The sequence below is a fragment of the Rattus rattus genome, chromosome 5 (assembly GCF_011064425.1).
Source record: "Rattus rattus isolate New Zealand chromosome 5, Rrattus_CSIRO_v1, whole genome shotgun sequence".
NCBI lineage: Eukaryota > Metazoa > Chordata > Mammalia > Rodentia > Muridae > Rattus > Rattus rattus.
In genome coordinates, this window is record NC_046158.1 from 90,911,472 (window position 1) to 90,927,949 (window position 16,478).

General features: G+C 42.4%; 1 protein-coding gene and 1 pseudogene across 1 annotated transcript in view; both read left to right on the forward strand.

Moving 5' to 3' along the window:
* The window catches only part of Aven (apoptosis and caspase activation inhibitor), a 126,028-nt gene that overhangs the window by 91,456 nt on the left and 18,094 nt on the right, over positions 1–16,478 (forward strand). The gene's annotated exons all lie outside the window — the stretch shown is intronic.
* Positions 11,474–11,862, forward strand: LOC116901751 (annotated as a pseudogene).

Below are 16,478 nucleotides of genomic sequence, written 5' to 3' on the forward strand. Positions count from 1 at the left end.
GTGTGTGTGTGTGTGTGTGTGTGTGTGTGTATACCTGTGTGTGTGCGCGCACACACATGAGTGCCCTGCCTAGGAGGCCAGAAGAGGACATCTGATTTCCTGGAGTCCTGGGGTTGTGAAGCCATCTAGTGTGGGTGCTGGGAACTAACAGGCATCCTTGACCAGAGGTGCTTGTAACCACGGAGCCATTTTCCAGCCCCTGAATATACACGTATGTGTATGCATGCACACGTATCTACTTAATATTCACGTATTAGACTGAAAGAAACTTAAATACTGACTTTGGTGTGAACTAGTGACAGAACAAGGGTGGAGACTTGCTTATGTTCCATAGTCTTCTCCAAGAAATTTTGAATAAAAAGAAAAATAGTCAAGGATTGGGAGACCTCTCCATATTGGCGCCTGCGCTGCCTCTGGTAGAACGTGAGTGTCCCAGGTGTGTCTAGGGTGTCCGCCTGACTTCGGTTCTTTGTTGATGTATCAGGTACCAGTTTAGCTGGGCTTTTCTGTGCAGTGCAGACATGACATTAATGGAGACAGAGGCTGCCCCTTCTGCACTCTCTGAGTCGGTGGTGCTTCCAGGACATGCTCGGGGAACTTGGAGGGAGAGGAAATCTGGAGTATTAGTGTGGCTACCAACCTATATACCAGATAGTGCTTTTTCATGAACCTTGTTTCTTAAAGTCATTGCTCTCCAATCTGCATTTTTACAGATTGGGGGGAAAAAGACTTAATTTGGCTCACAAAGGAGAAGGAAGTGTACTTGTACTTCATGCCATGCTGTGGCAAGGTCTTCATAGTCTGTATTACTCCTGCAGGGGCGTTACTGCTGCAGGGGCATTGCTGCTGCAGAGGCATTGCTGCTGCAGGGGCATTGCTGCTAGGGGGCATTGCTGCTGCATGGGCATTGCCTAAGCGCCATTACTCCTGGGCAGTAGAGCGTTACTCCTGCAGGGGCGCATTACTCCTGCAGGGTGTTGCCGTAGGCGTTGCTCCTGCAGGGCGTTATTGCTGCAGGGGCATTGCTGCATGGGCATTACTGCTGCAGGGGCATTACTGTTGCAGGGGCATTGCTGCTGATGGGCATTACTGCTGCAGAGGCATTGCATTTCCTGTGGCTCCCTGCTTTCTATTCCTCTCAGCTGTCTCTTTTTTGACAGCTGGAGACTAGATAAAATTCAGCACTGTAGGGATCAAATAGAGAGCGTTCCTGAAGTCCTCCTCGTAATTCTTAAAACAGGAAAGTACTTGAAATACTGCTGGCATATCACCGACTTCAAACCTGAAGATAAGCTTCATATGCAGCAAAGGTTCAGATGTGAAAAATGAAGTTTGAAGCGATAAGATAAAACATGGGTGAAATTTATTATTTCACAGTCTAGGGCCTTATAAATGTGTGTGTGCATCTCTGTGTGTGTGTGTGTGTGTGTGTGTGTGTGTGTGTGTGTGTGTATAGCCCCAAATTATGAAAGTCAAATGGCAGAGTGAGAGAAATATATGCAAAATAACAAAGAAAAATAAGTAGAGTAACAAAGTATCTTTTTGTGATTGGTTGTTTCACTTGGCATAATGTCCTTATGAATCAAAAATTAAAATAAAATTACCATATAACCCAGCAATTTTGCTTCTAGGTGTAGATCCCCTAAAGTTTAAAGCATGGATTTTTAAATAGATACTTGTACACCCAAGTTAATAGAAGTGTTATTTACACTACCAAAAAGGTGAAAGCCACAAATGTCCCCAGATGGTAAATGGCATGGGATGTATACATGTAATAGGCTACTAATTGCTTGTAAGAGGATAAGTCTCATTATCTTTATATATGTGAAATAAACATAGTTGAATCTACAAAGCTTCTGAGATATCTCCCATTTTATGCTATTTTTCAGTTTGAAATCAGTGAAAACCTATGAAGTAATTTTTTAAGACATGTCTTCCTACCATCCCATCTGTCCTTTGAGGAAACATAATTAATAAGACTCTATAATGACAGAAAAGCATAAAATGAGTCTAAGTAGACCAAGGTGCTGAGTCAGTGTCCTACTTGCCAGCAGCAGCAGCTGCCTGCGATGAATTCAAGCTGAGATGGAGTTTTACTGTGTTGGGCAGTTCACACCCCGAGAGGCCCTGGAACCTTGTTCAGAAACCAGCTGCCAGGAAGGCCCGTCAGACTCTGCTCCAGAGCTACTGAGTACCCACCGCTCAGTGACACTGACTTCTGCCATCTGAGCCAACACCAGACAGCGGGCACTGCTGCTCTCCTGTCCTGTAGAAATGGAACTCCATACAGACACTGGGTTTCACCACTAGCCTTTGGTTTAACCACAGGGGTTAGTATTGCTGATGAGCCCACTCTTGTGTATGTGCAGGAATCCTGGAGTATGAGATGCTGGGAGAGGTGGCTGCTATATTTGGCATTGGCTGTTTCATAGCAGTGGTCTGCTCCTTAAAGTGAGAGAGAGAGAGACTCTGAAAATTAGAAAGGGAATTCAGACCCGATGGCTAGCATGTGGTAAGTGGCTCCAGTTAAAGACAGTTGCTTAGTAATTATAGGGGGGACAAATTAATCATTAAAGTATAGGGATGCTGCTAAAGATAAGCACTGCTTGAAGAGAACATTAATTAAACCATAGGTTGGTTTTCTCCAAACCTCTTGTAGTTATAATTTGTGTATGTAACTGCATGTGTTTTTGTGTGTTTATTTTGTTAGGGGTGTGTGTGTGTGTGTGTGTGTGTGTGTGTGTGTGTGTGTATGTGTGTGTGAATGTGTGAATGTATGAATGTGTGAATATGTGTGTAAATGTGTGAGTGTTTTAGAGTGTGTGTCTGAGTGTACAAAAGAGTTTGAGAAATTGTATGTGTGTGGATGTATGTGAGTATGTATATGTAAGTGTGTATATGAGTATGTGTGTGACTATATAAGTGTGTGTATATGTGTGTGTTCGTGGATGTGCTAGTATGTGTGTATGTGTGTTTGAGACTGTGTATACGTGTGTATGAGTTTACATAAGAGTGTGAAAGATGTATGTGTGAGTATTAGTATGTGCGTGTGTGTGTGTGTGTGTGTGTGTGTGTGTGTGTGTGTGTGTTTGCGCGCATACATGTGTGATATTGGGTTTCTATAGTGTAGACTCATGTAAGCAGAAGCAGTTTTACTCCTGGTTGGGTGCCTCGTGCTGTGTTCCCAGGAGCACTTCTGTGAAGAGTCTGCTAGTAGAAATGGTAAGGGCGGCATCTGAACCCCTGCCTGGTGCTGCTCCTGAGGTGCCCCCTATGCCTGTGACGTCATTGGCTATAGCTTTTTCAGAAAGGGCTTCAATTATTTTGAGGTATTCTTTGGTTCCTAAACTATTAAGAGTATTTAATCAAACGATGCTGAGTTTTGTCCGCTGCCTTTTCTACACCACACAGCCTTGTTTTTCACTTGTTATGTGGTGATTCATGTCAGTTTGCGTGTGTTAAACCAGCACTGCGTGGCAGGGCTAAATCCCACCTCACTAGTATAATGACAAAGAAATACTTTGGGATAAATTTAACTACAGAGGTGAATTATTTCTGTATTAAACTGTAAAGCATTAATGAAATTGAGAAAGCAATATAAAGATATATTCCTTGCTGACTGGATACAAAGAATTGTATATTGGTAAAATATCTGTATTACCTATGTTAGTTTTTTCCTTATTGTGGTCTGAAAGAAACAATATAAAGAAGAAAAGAGAGATTTTGCTTATAGCTTCAATCCATCATGATGGAGTTAACAAAGCAGCAGAAACAATGAGACCCCAAGGAGGAGGCCATTGACCTCACAGTGGACAAGAAACAGATACAGGGAATACAGGAAGAGCTAGGGTGAGCTGTAGCTCCAGGGACCCTGCCTTGGTGACTTTCTTCCTCCCATGAGGCTCCAGTTCCCACTCTTGTCAACTCCCAACAATGTCCTTGTGCTGTGAACTCATCAGACAGTGATTATTGTATTGATTGAGAACCTGATCCAAGGTCTAGGAAATGCTGCTCAGACACACCCGGAGATATGCTTTATTCTGATCAACCTGTTAATTAAGGTTAACTAGGACATTACTCAAACTAGTCATACATTTAATACAGTGCTACACAAATTCCATGTGCTCTTTATACAAATAGAACCGCACTCTAAAATCCTTGTAAAGTTGGAAGGATAAGAGCCCTGAGTATGGATAGCAACACCGAGGAAGAAACACAGTGTCGGAGGCCTCAGAAGTCCTGATTTAAGATTTTATATCAAAGCTATAATAATCAAAACAACCTGGTGCTGACATAGAACAGAAACTTAGACTGGGAGTGGCAGTAAGCTAGAAAAATTTCCAAACTGCGGGGCTGTCTTAAGGTTTCTAATGCTGAGATATACACCATGACCAAAACCAACACTGGGAGGGAATGTTTTATTTTAACTTATAGCTTATAGTTGATCACGAGGAAAGACAAGGCAGAAGCTCAAGGCAGGAACATGGAGGCAGGATTTGGTGCAGAGACCGTGGAGAGCTGCTGCTCACTGGTTTACTCACCACAGCATGCTCGGCTGCATCAAACGTGAGTCAACAAAACCTGCCACAAGCTTTACGTTGGCCAGTATGGGGTGGTGGTGGTGGACCTGTGTGCACCGTGGGTGGTGTACGTGTGTGCGCCGTGCCTGCATTGTTTTTCAATTAAGGTTTCCTCTTTCAAAATGACTCTAGCTTGTGTCAAGTTGACATAAAACTAACCAGCACAGTGGTCAGCTCATCAAGGGTGCCAAAAATTTACACTGGGAAGGCTAGTTTCAAATAATACCCCCCAAAACCCTGCATATGTACATATAAGTGTCTGAAATTATACATTTGTCTAATGCCATACACAAAAATGAACCCAAAGCCGATATAAGACTGGGGATTATGAAATCCCTTGAGAATTTATAATGAAATCCCTTTGGTAATATTTAATTTTTTAAAAAAATTGTACCCAAAGCTTAAAGTGAAAAAGCAGAACTAAATAGAAGGGACTGTATCAAAAGTCCCTTCTATATGAAAAGCTACTGCACCACAGAGGAACGTGCAGCAAATCATCCAGGAAATTATAGCTTAGGAAGAGACATTCATGAACTGTTTGAGGGATCAATAGAAAAATTTAATACGAATCTGTCGGAGCTTAGTATCATCAGAGTGATAAGACATTTTCCCAAAGAAGATAAAAGGATGCTCAAAAGATAATGAAAGTGTGCTCAGCCTCCGGAATCCTCAGGGAGACACTTATTCACAGCACTGGGAGGTGCACCTTCATACCCACCGATGGCTGCTACCAGGAGGACAGGTGGTAAGCAGGTGAGTGTGCGGAGAGAGGGAACCACCCGTGACAGCAGCCATTGTGGAAACAGCATAGGGGTTTCCTAAGAAAATTAAAGTGGCCTTATTGTCTGCTGATCTCTCTTCTGGACATAGACTCCAAATAGTAAAGTCAGCATGGCAAAGACCTGTCTGCAGTTTAATGTTCATTATCCACAGTAGTCAAGATGTAGAAACAACTTTAGCGTTCATGAATAGATAAAAGAAAACATGGTATAAAGTTGCAGAATGCTATTCAGTCTTTTAAAAAGAGACCCTTGGTATAATGTTTAAGTTAAATTCAGCATACGCATCTCCCAAACATTTCTTTAAAATTTTAAAATTTGTTTTCACTTTATGTATATGCCTGCAAATATATATGTGCACCATGTATGTGCCTGGTGCCTCCACAAGTATCATGTTAGAGGGTTCAGTTCCCCCTGAACTGGAAAGTTCTAAGTAGTTGTAAGTGGCCATGTTGGTGCTGGGAACCAAGCCTGGGTCCTCTGTAAGTGTGGCAAATGCTCTTATGCACTGAGTTGTCTTTCCAGCCCCTCTCATTTCTTTATTGTGACAGGTTTCAACATCTTTTGAGTGTCTGAAATGTGTAGCCTCTTATTATTACCTGTACCCACCCTACCGCATGATAGTCCTAGAGTAGAGGGTCTTGCTAATCTACCTTGACCACCCTTTCTGTCTGCTCCGTCTTCTCTCCCAAGCCCCTCTCTACTGCTACTCTGTTATCAATGTCCAGTAAATCAACTTTTTTAGTTTCCACGTAAGAGCATGTATCATATAGTATTATAGGAATATACTATGAAAATAGGTAAAATTAACCTATGTCATTTAAGTCAGTATTTTATTTGGTGACACAAAAGAGTTCTGGTTGCCTGCTGAGTGTGTTGTTTCTTTGTATAGGTGTCACATATGTGAATGCACTGCCCACGTAAGCCTCCACTGTATAGTTAAGATATAGAGCTAGATGTGCCCGAATGTATGTTTTAATAAAAATAGGACAGAGTGAAACAAAACAAATGAGAAAGATCCTGGCGTATTCTGCACTAAGTAAGATGGCACGCCCGAGTCTGGAGTTCAGTCTTCAGTACCACAAGAGCAGCAGCTAGAAGCTGAGGAGTGCTTACTGTGCAACAAGAAACCCCAAGTCCATCCCAAGCATCCATATGAAAGCCAGGGACAATGACAAGTGCTGTATGCAACTCCAGCATTGGGGGGGGGGAGATTGGCAGCTCCTGGGGTCTCACTTGTCCCCCAAAATGATGTGTTTCAGGCTTAGTGAGAAACAGAATCTGAAAACAGTAAGGGAGAGTGTCACAGAGGAGGAAGCCTTTCTCTGACCTCTGCGTGCATGTGTATGTACTGCAACACACACTACTCTCCACTATAGATAAACAAACATATGATATAAACAAGTATAAAATAAAAAAAATAAAAATTCCCACAACAAAGGAAGCCCTACTAAATTGGGAAATTTTGGGAAACAAGAGTCTCACTGAAGGTAAAGAGAGCACTAAAAAAAGTAAAAGTGTGGTTTCTCCTAAACTGTTATCATTATTATTAGAACTACATTTAAAATAACTGTGAGACAGGGTCTCTCCATGTAGCCCTGACTGTAGTATGTCAGGCTTGGGCCTGCCCTGCTTCTGGAATGCAAGAGTTCAGAGCTGTTACTGCTGCTTTGAGGAAGGTTTTTACTCTCGCCCAGGCTGCTCTTGAACTTGATTTATCCTGCTTCTGCCTCCTGAGTGTGAGGTGCTGGCACTGTAGGTGTGTGCTACCCAACAGAGCTGCATTTGCCTCAGACTCACTTTTAATGTGAGTCTACTTTCCAGTCTGGACCAAGAGTCTGCATGAGAAGGGAAACAATGTGTCTCAGCCAGCAGTTAATAGTTGACTAAGTATTGCGGCTTTTAAAATTGAATAGTTAGGACTTAGGTATATAATTTGTTTGAACTTATTATCTTTAGCTAAATGTCAAATTTTTATATCTTATGGTAATTGTCTGTTAAAAAAAATACAGCACCAAATTACAGTTTCCTTGACTTTTGTGGTTGTGCAGTCAGACTTTTGTATGAATAGGCATTTAGTTGCTTTTCTGAAACTCTATTTTTCTACACTTAAATAGATTGTAACCTCCAATAGGTAGCTGAGAGCATTTCAATTTTAATGTGGCTTTGTGGGAGAAGTGACCTTCTAAATCCCATATGCTTTCAAGGACTTGCTTCCAATAGAATTATAACTATATAGTCCTAGTAAAGAGCTCAGGGGGAAGGTGGGGCCCTGCTTTATAAATGCAGATCTAGATGCTAAGACAAGAATGCACGCACAGTTGTGGCCTTGGCATTCTCACTGTGAGTTTCAGTAGAACTGCTAATTATTTAGATTCTCTGTTCTCTGTCTTTATCCACACATGACTTTGTCCTTGTGTGTAAAAAAACAAACATGCTGTAATTTGAAGATCTTTCATTTTTAACGTAAAAGAATATGTTATACATTTTTGGAGCATACTTTTATAGAAAAGAATTACCTGGGAGAACAGTTGCTCTGTAATTAAGAAACATTATTAACTTTTCTGAGAGTCAGTTAATAGCTGAAACGGCTTGCAGTGAAGCAAACAAGTACTTCTAAATCAATGCCATTTCAGGTGGGAACTGTCCCAGCAGCTGAATGAAGCCCTAACCCAGTTCATTCAGTTTCTTTGGGACCCTTCACCTGATTCTATTGCCACACAGTAGCCAGATACTACTCAATAGAGAGAATTGAGTTTGAGCATTGATACTTGAGCCAAAATATATCTCCCTGATATAAGTTGCTTTTGTCAGTTGTTAAGTCCCAACTAAGGAGGAAACTAATACAGACCTCTCCCTGGTTATCAGCCCTGCTGGCCTGCCTGCCTCTGTTTTGTAAGATTGTAACACTTCTGTCCTCTGTTTAGTAGGTCCCGACTTCTGTTCTCCTGGGCCTTCCCTGACTTCTCCTCAGGCAGTCCTCCCCTGACTCTCTAGAGCTCTGTGCCATTGTATTTCACTCACCATTTGTTCTGTTTGTCCTATTTTTGCATGTTTAACTAGTTGTTTGTGTAGTGGGTTCAAAAGTGTTCTTATAAAAAGGTATTTTCATGTTCTAGTCCCTATTCTTTTTGACATTCTCTGCAAATGTGAGGATGAGGTCATGTAGAATTAGGGCGGTGGGCTAGGCTAGTGAGTCTTATGGCAACTTGACACAAGCTAGAGTTATCTGAAAAGAGAGAATCTCAATTGAGAAAATGCCTCCATAAGAGCTGGCTGTTGGCATTTTCTTTTTTAGTGATTGATAGGGAGAGGGACCCATCCCATTGTGGATGGTGCCACCTTTGGGCCGGTGATCCTAGCTTCTATAAGCAAGCCCATAATGAGCAAACCAGTAAATGGCACCCCTTCATGGCCTCTTCTTCAGCTCCTTCTTCCAGGTTCATGCCATATTTGAGTTCCTGTCCTGACTTCCTTTGATGATGAACAGTGCCATAGAATTTAAGTCAACTAGACCAATTACTTTCCAAGTTGCTTTGGTCATGGTGTTTCATCACAGCAATAGAAACCCTAAGATAGGTGAACTCTGGTCCAAAGACTGGTGTCCTCAAGAAAGAGTGAGGTTTGGCCCCAGACAACAGTGGTGAAGGACACAGGCAAGTGACTGGACTGTTAGAGCCCAACGGATGGGCTATCATGGATGCTGGTAATACTGACTACTATGAAGTTGGAAGAAGGAGTCCCAGCTAGAGCCTTCAGAGGCGCACGGCCCTCCAACCCCTCAAGAGCAGACTTCCAGCCTCTAGAACATAGAGTTCTGTTGTTTCAAGATACTTTGGTGGTGTGGTTTTAAGGTGAACCTAGGAAACTAATACAGTGTATTTACCCGATATCGACTCTTCTATATTGACTTAATGCTAGCTCACTAAGAGTCTGGCTGTATTCTCATGCCGTCTATTTCAGCTTTTGACTAGAGAAATGAATTCGTTATTGAAGCAGTAGTTTATGTTGAGTTAAGCTGACCCTTAAGAGGCACGCGGTTTATATGAGTACAGTTTGTCTGTGACTTCTATGTCATTTTATTCAAACAACCACAACAAAGCACACAGTGCTCATTTTAAAGACAAGGAGTACAAGACAGAGCAGGCCCATCTTCTCTGATAATTCAGAGGTTTAACTGGGACTTACGGGTGTCCGCTTCTCTTTTCTTTCTTTCTTTTTTTTTTTTTTAATTAACTTGAGTATTTCTTATTTACATTTCAAATGTTATTCCCTTTCCCAGTTTCCAGGCCAACATCTCCCTAACTCCCCCCCTCTATATGGGTGGTCCCCTCCCCATCCTCCCCTCATTATCGCCCTCCCCCCAACAATCACATTCACTGGGGGTTCAGTCTTAGCAGGACCCAGGGCTTCCCCTCACACTGGTGCTCTTACTAGGATATTCATTGCTACCTATGAGGTTGGAGCCCAGGGTCAGTCCATGTATAGTCTTTGGGTAGTGGCTTAGTCCCTGGAAGCTCTGGTTGTTGGCATTGTTGTTCATATGGGGTCTCGAGCCCCTTCAAGCTCTTTCAGTCCTTTCTCTGATTCCTTCAACGGGGTCCTGTTCTCAGTTCAGTGTTTGCTGCTGGCATTCGCCTATGTATTTGCTGTATTTTGGCTGTGTCTCTCAGGAGAGATCTACATCCGACTCCTGTCGGCCTGCACTTATTTGCTTCATCCATCTTGTCTAATTGGATGGCTGTATATGTATGGGCCACATGTGGGGCAGGCTCTGAATGTGTGTTCCTTCTGTGTCTGTTTTATTTGCCTCCCTATTCCCTGCCAAGGTTATTCTTGTTCCCCTTTTAAAGAAGGAGTGAAGCATTCACATTTTGATCATCCGTCTTGAGTTTTATTTGTTCTGTGCATCTAGGGCAATTCAAGCATTTGGGCTAATAGCCACTTATCAATGAGTGCATACCATGTGTGTTTTTCTGTGATTGGGTTACCTCACTCAGGATGATATTTTCCAGATTGCTTCTCTTTTCTAGAAGATACATGCATTATGGGATTGCTGCCAGCTTAAAATCACTTCAAGTAGATGATGAAATATGGACTGAAGCAGGTGTCATTGGATACAGATAACTGATAATGAAGTACAGGAACTCTGACTGTTGTCACCAGAGTCCTCATCCAAGTCACTCAATGTTAAAGCAACATCAGAGAGCTCGTTACCTCTCTTTAGAGCAGCACAATTTTTAAAATCTTTTCATTAATTCTCTGTGAGTTGTCCCAGTCTTGCTCATCTCCCTGCCTCCTTTTATCTGCCTTCTGTCCTTGCAACCTACCCCCAAAATAACACGGACAAACAAAATATAGAAAACATCTCCTAGTGGGAGCTTTAGTGTGTCACAGTATGTCCCACAGAATACCCCTCTGTCCACACATCATCACTAGCAAATGCTTGTTGCAGTGAGTCACTGGTCTGGTTCGAGGTCTCTGGCTTCTGTGGCACATTGGCTCCTCACCTGACTCCTCCTGGTTATCCTGCTGTTGCCCTTTCACAATCATTTTTATCCAGCTAAAGTTCTCTCTCTCGTGCTTCTTTGCAGGTCTTTCCTAGTGACCATGGATTTATAAGCTTGTCACTTTCAGAGTGTAATATAAACGGAATCATACAGTACCTGCCATTCGTATCTCTCTTTCACATGTATAATGCACCAGAGATTTGTCTGTGTTACACCTATCAGTGCTGCTCCATTTTATTGTTTGTTCAGCGAAGAGTGTGTCATCCCGTTTGTTACTGTGGAAGTGCTCTGCAGGTAGATTAATTCATAGGGCTTATCTTCCCTCTTAGGACTCAAGAATCAAACACATAATAGTAAAATATCCTAAGTGCCATGGTAGTGTATGCACAGTATATTATGGGCCCAGAGGAAGAACTTAACTCAGGAATTTAACTTAGATTTGGAGGTTCATAGAATGTTCTCCAGAGGAACTGATGTCTGAGATATGAAGGTTATTGATTGGGCTTCACTGGGAAAGGTGAATACAGCATATGATTTAAAATTCAAGAACTCGATCTTGGCATCTGCTCTTGGTCAGAGGTTGTCCCACACCTAAGGCAAGAAGATGGTGGCTGCAAAGAAGATGAAAAAGCCTCTGGAGTTGATCAGCTCTAGGCTCCAACTTGTTATGAAAAGTGGAAAGTAGTACTGGGGTACAAACAGACTCTGAAGATGGTCAGCCAAGGCAAAGCGATGTTGGTTATCCTCACCAACAACTGCCCAGCTTTGAGGAAATCTGAAATAGAATACTATGCCATGTTGGCTAACACTGGTGTTCGTCACTACAGTGGCAATAATATTGAATTGGGCACAGCGTGTGGAAAATACTACAGAGCATGCACACTGGCTATCATCGACCCAGGTGACTCTGATATTATTAGAAGTATGCCAGAACAGACTGGTGAGAAGTAAACAAGAAAGTTTTCCTTTAATAAAACTTTGCCAGAGCTCCTTAAAAAAAATATCAAGAACTCTGCAAGCTGATGGATATACTATTGACCATCTGAAATTGGTCTAGGTAGGTGTTTACACTGTGGGTATTAAACACTTCAAATGGGAACAGCTCCTTACACAACACTGAGTAGCTGAGCATTTCAGCCAGAAGAAACAGATGAATGCAAGACAGCATGGGACATTTTTGTCTTGTCCTGTCTGTCCCTCCCCCTCCCTCCTCCCTCCCTCCCTCCCTCTCTCCCTCCCTCCCTCTCCCCCCTCCCCTCGATCCTTCCCTCTGTCTGTCTGTCTGTCTGTCTGTTCTGGCCCAGTTTCAGTTGACTGGCCATTCTTTTTAGTTCAGGTCATATTTTCCAGCCTCTTTGCAGGTTGGGTAGTTTCAGGGGACAGGCAATCTTTGAATGTGTGTCAGAAGGATGAGTTTTCCTTTGTTGGGTGCTTTATGATTTTGTTTTCTTATTAGTATGTAATTTTGTTCTGGAGCACAGACAAGCTTCTTTAAAATAGTTTTAAGCATTTGGGGGTTTTCTTTTTAATATTGATTAAGCAGAACCAGATCAGTATTTAGGATAGAATTACCAGTATAGCAAGGCCTTTTTGCATATAGAATGCCTCATGAATTGTGTCTTTCACAAAATGACTGTGGAAAGGCATTCTTCGTGGTGTTGACTGAGAGTTTGGCACCATTTTCCACAGCCCCTTTGGGTGTCTGTTTTTCTCTGCCCGTGGATGATGTCTGATTCTTGGCTGTGTTTAGGATGTTCAGAGTACTTGAGGGAAGCATTCCTGGAATCATAGGTTCCTCATGGCAGGCATTCTTTTCAGTAGTGATGAGTTACAGGAGTCACTAGAGATGACCAGTCGGCCAACTGAAAGTCTTTTTCTAGCTGGCCGGGACTATACTCAAGTATCTGGTGACCCAGGTGTGATCACGAGTGTCCAGGGCACAGGGTTTTTGAAGCTAAAAACCAGTATTGGCATCTTGCTTGGCAGCTGCAGCAGGGAGCTTCACGGAACCAGGCCGTTTAATGGAAGCTACGAGAACTTCACTGGTCCTTCTTGACCTTGGGTTCCTAGAGGGGAGTTGGTAATTTTCCACGGGGTTCTCCATCAAGGAGATCAAAGTCCAGTTAAACCGGAAATGGCCTCAGCAAGATACAAGATGGCAGCACCTCTTCACTGTCTTGCTGTGTCACATAGGCTCTTGTTTCTGTGCTTCCTCTCAGTTCCTACTTCTCCTGTCATTCTATGGAGTCTGCTGAACTTTGCATGAACATGGTTTCTTATGCCTGTGTCACAGCAAGAAATGTTTTTACAATATCCTGAATGTCTTATTTCAGTCAGCTTTCTGTTTGGTTGCAAATGTAAATGTTTTATTTCTTCAGGTGAAGTGATGAGATGAGAGCTGTATTCAAGCTTTACGAGTACATAGTTTGGGCTGAGCCCAGAGCATTTCTATCTGTCTATTCCTATCCCTAGGCCTAGGACTAGGCCTGGAAGCTTCTAGACTCTGTACAGTTTAATTTTCTGCAGGCCCAGACCTTTAAGCCTTCAGATTTTAGCCTCCATCTGCTAATCTAGGGCTAGAATGTTTCAGCCCCAGAGACTTACTGCTGAATAAACTCACCTTTTCTTGTTCTTTCTGAACTCTGGCTGCCTGGTTCAACTCAGTTGTTCTGGTTCAAACTCCTCTCAAAGCTGACTGATTCAATTTGGCTTCTCTTGGGTTCTGACTGAATTGCTCTGCTTAGAAAGACTGCCTCTGAACTGCATTAACTGAACTGCTCTTGACTGAACTGAGCAAAACTGAATTGAGCTCTCTAAACTGACTCTCTTTCACTGCTCTGTTTTGACTCACTCTCCTTCATGTCCTTGTGAGAGACTGGGTGTGTCCTATCTCTGACTCATTCCGTCAAACCATTTTCTGATCACTTTGTCTACCCCTCAATTAGACATCGTTGTTTGGGATTAAAGGTGTGTACTAAAGGCATGTGTGTTCCAGCCAGAGGGATCAGAGGTGTGTGGCGTGCCTGCATTCCAGCCAGACCATACCTTTGGATGTGATCCCTTGCCGAAGCAACCATGTTGATAGATTAAAATTCCTCTACCTTTGTTATTCTTCAGTGGGAAGATACATTTCACTCTGTTCTCAGTCTTGGCTGGAAATAGGAGTTATACTATACTTCATCTAAAGTGAACACAGTATTAACTGAAGAGACGTTTAAGAAAGAGGCTGTCTGGATCAGATGTCTGTGTTTAAAAACTCCTTGTCAAGCCATCTGTGGTGGTGTGCACCTTCGATTCTAGCACTTGGAAGGCTGAGGCAGGGGGATTATGAGTGTAAGGTTAGCTTGGGCAATGTAGCAATACCTTGCTTCATTTATTTTTAAAGTAGAGATAAAACTGTTCTGCGTCTCAGGTTGAATTGCTGAGACCCTGAGGTTATGTTGAATGTAGATAAACCAGGTAGGATATAGATATAAAAATTCAATTAAGAAATAGATGGGAGTGATACCAGGCAACTAGTAATACAGAGTGAAATGTGTTTACATTCAAACAGTATATGTGAGGGAGAAAATGGGAATGAAAGGAAAACAACAATTGAAACAGTAGAGTAAGCCTCTAAGACAGAAAATCTGTTAGGATTGAGATTTGAGTTAAATATCTTTTTATTAATTTGTTTGTCTTATTACTGTAGGGGCAGGATATACACCTTTGTGTACGTCATGGTCAGAGAACAGTTTGTGGGAAGTAGTCCTCTCCTTCCATTGTGTGGATCCTGGGCATTGAACTCAGGTTAAGAAAACATGGTAGCCATCGTTCCTTTACCAACTGAGGCAGCTCACCAGCCCCAGGCCTGATTGAAGTGCATGCCTATCGTGGGGAGTTCGAATAGCTCTAGATAGCTGTGCCCAGAAGGCAGGATTGAAACACATTGTTTTATGAAACATAAAGTAATAAATATATGTATTGAAACAGGGTTTGTCTGTGTAGCTCTGCTTGTCTTGGAACTAGCTCTGTAGACAAGGATGTCTTCAAATTCACAGAAATTGCCTGCCTCTGCCTCCTGAGTGCTGGGATTAAACATGCCATCACCACCTGTTTAGGTATTACCTTTTAATCTCACAGGTTACACATAACAATTAGCATCTAAGAAAATTCAGCTTAGGAAGTACTTTTGTGAAAACTTGGAATACATTATAAACAACTGAATAAACTTAAAACAGCATTATATTCCTTTAACTTTTTGTTGGATATTTTATTTATTTACATTTCAAATGTTGTCCTTCCTCCCTCCCTGCTTCTATGAGGGTGCTCTCCCACCCACCCACCCACTCCTGCCTCCCTATTCTGGGGCATTGAGCCTTCCCAGGACCAAGGGCCTCTCCTCCCATTGATGTCAACAAGGCCATCCTCTGCTACAGATGCATCTGGAGCCATGGGTCCTCCCACGTGTACTGTTTTGTTGGTGGTTTAGTCCCTGGGAGCTCTTGGGAGTCTGGTTGGTTGATATTGTTTTCCCTATGGGGTTGCAAACCCCTTCATCTCCTTCAGTCATTTCTCTAACTCCTCCATTGGGGACGCTTCATTTAACTTTTAAATCAAACTTTTTATTTTTATTTTTAAAACATATTGGGTAAATGAATTTCATGGTGGATTGTTATAGGTATATGTCAGACACTGCTCACATTCATCTGTTCCCTCTCCCTCTCCCCAACTCCTGTAGGGCCTCTGTTGTCCAGATAGTCTCTTATAGGCTCATACCAACGTAGTCACACACACACACACACACACACACACACACACACACACACACACACACACTCATGCACAAATGCATATATCCATGCATACAAACACCAAATGCTTGGAATCCAGGCTCTGCACAAAAGAAAACAGTGTGAAAAGTTTTCCTCGTTACACTATCCGGTTGCTCCCTCCTTTTAGTTTGCTTTCTTCCTTTTTCTTTCTCTACCCCTTTTCCCTTCCCTTCTCCTCTCCCTCCCCCTTCCTCTCTGTAACAGGAAGGCTTTTCTATCTCTCTATAATTACAGAACACACTTTATAAGGGGCTGAGGGAAGCAGCTGGTGAATTGCCTGCTGTGTAAACAGGAGGCCCTGGTTTCGGGCCCCCCAGCACTCACAGGCAAAGTGGCACCATAGACAGTCCCTGCAGTCCTAGTGCCGGAAAGGCAGGCCATGGTTCCCCGAGCTTGTAGGTCCTAGGTTGAATGAGACTTTGCCTCAGAATCTAAGGTAAAGAGCAAAAGAGGAAGATATTCAACTTCCACCTCTGGTCTCCACACAAATGCTCATAAAATATGCATACATGTCTTTACAGCCATATATACACATGAACATGTATACACATAAACACATGTGCACATGGCAAAAGTAATGTTAATACATACTAAGAAGACATCATTTCCCATTAAAATTATGCACATAAGTAGAAAAGATACCGATTTTGTGAAATAGCCAAATTTATTTAAATATTTTTTGTCAAAAAGGCAGCACCCCTGAAACTTTAGCAGAGGCAGAAAGGTTGTCACAAGTGCAGCCTGATGTATGTAGTGAGCTTCAGACCAGCAGAGCTGCATATTGAGACTTGCCTC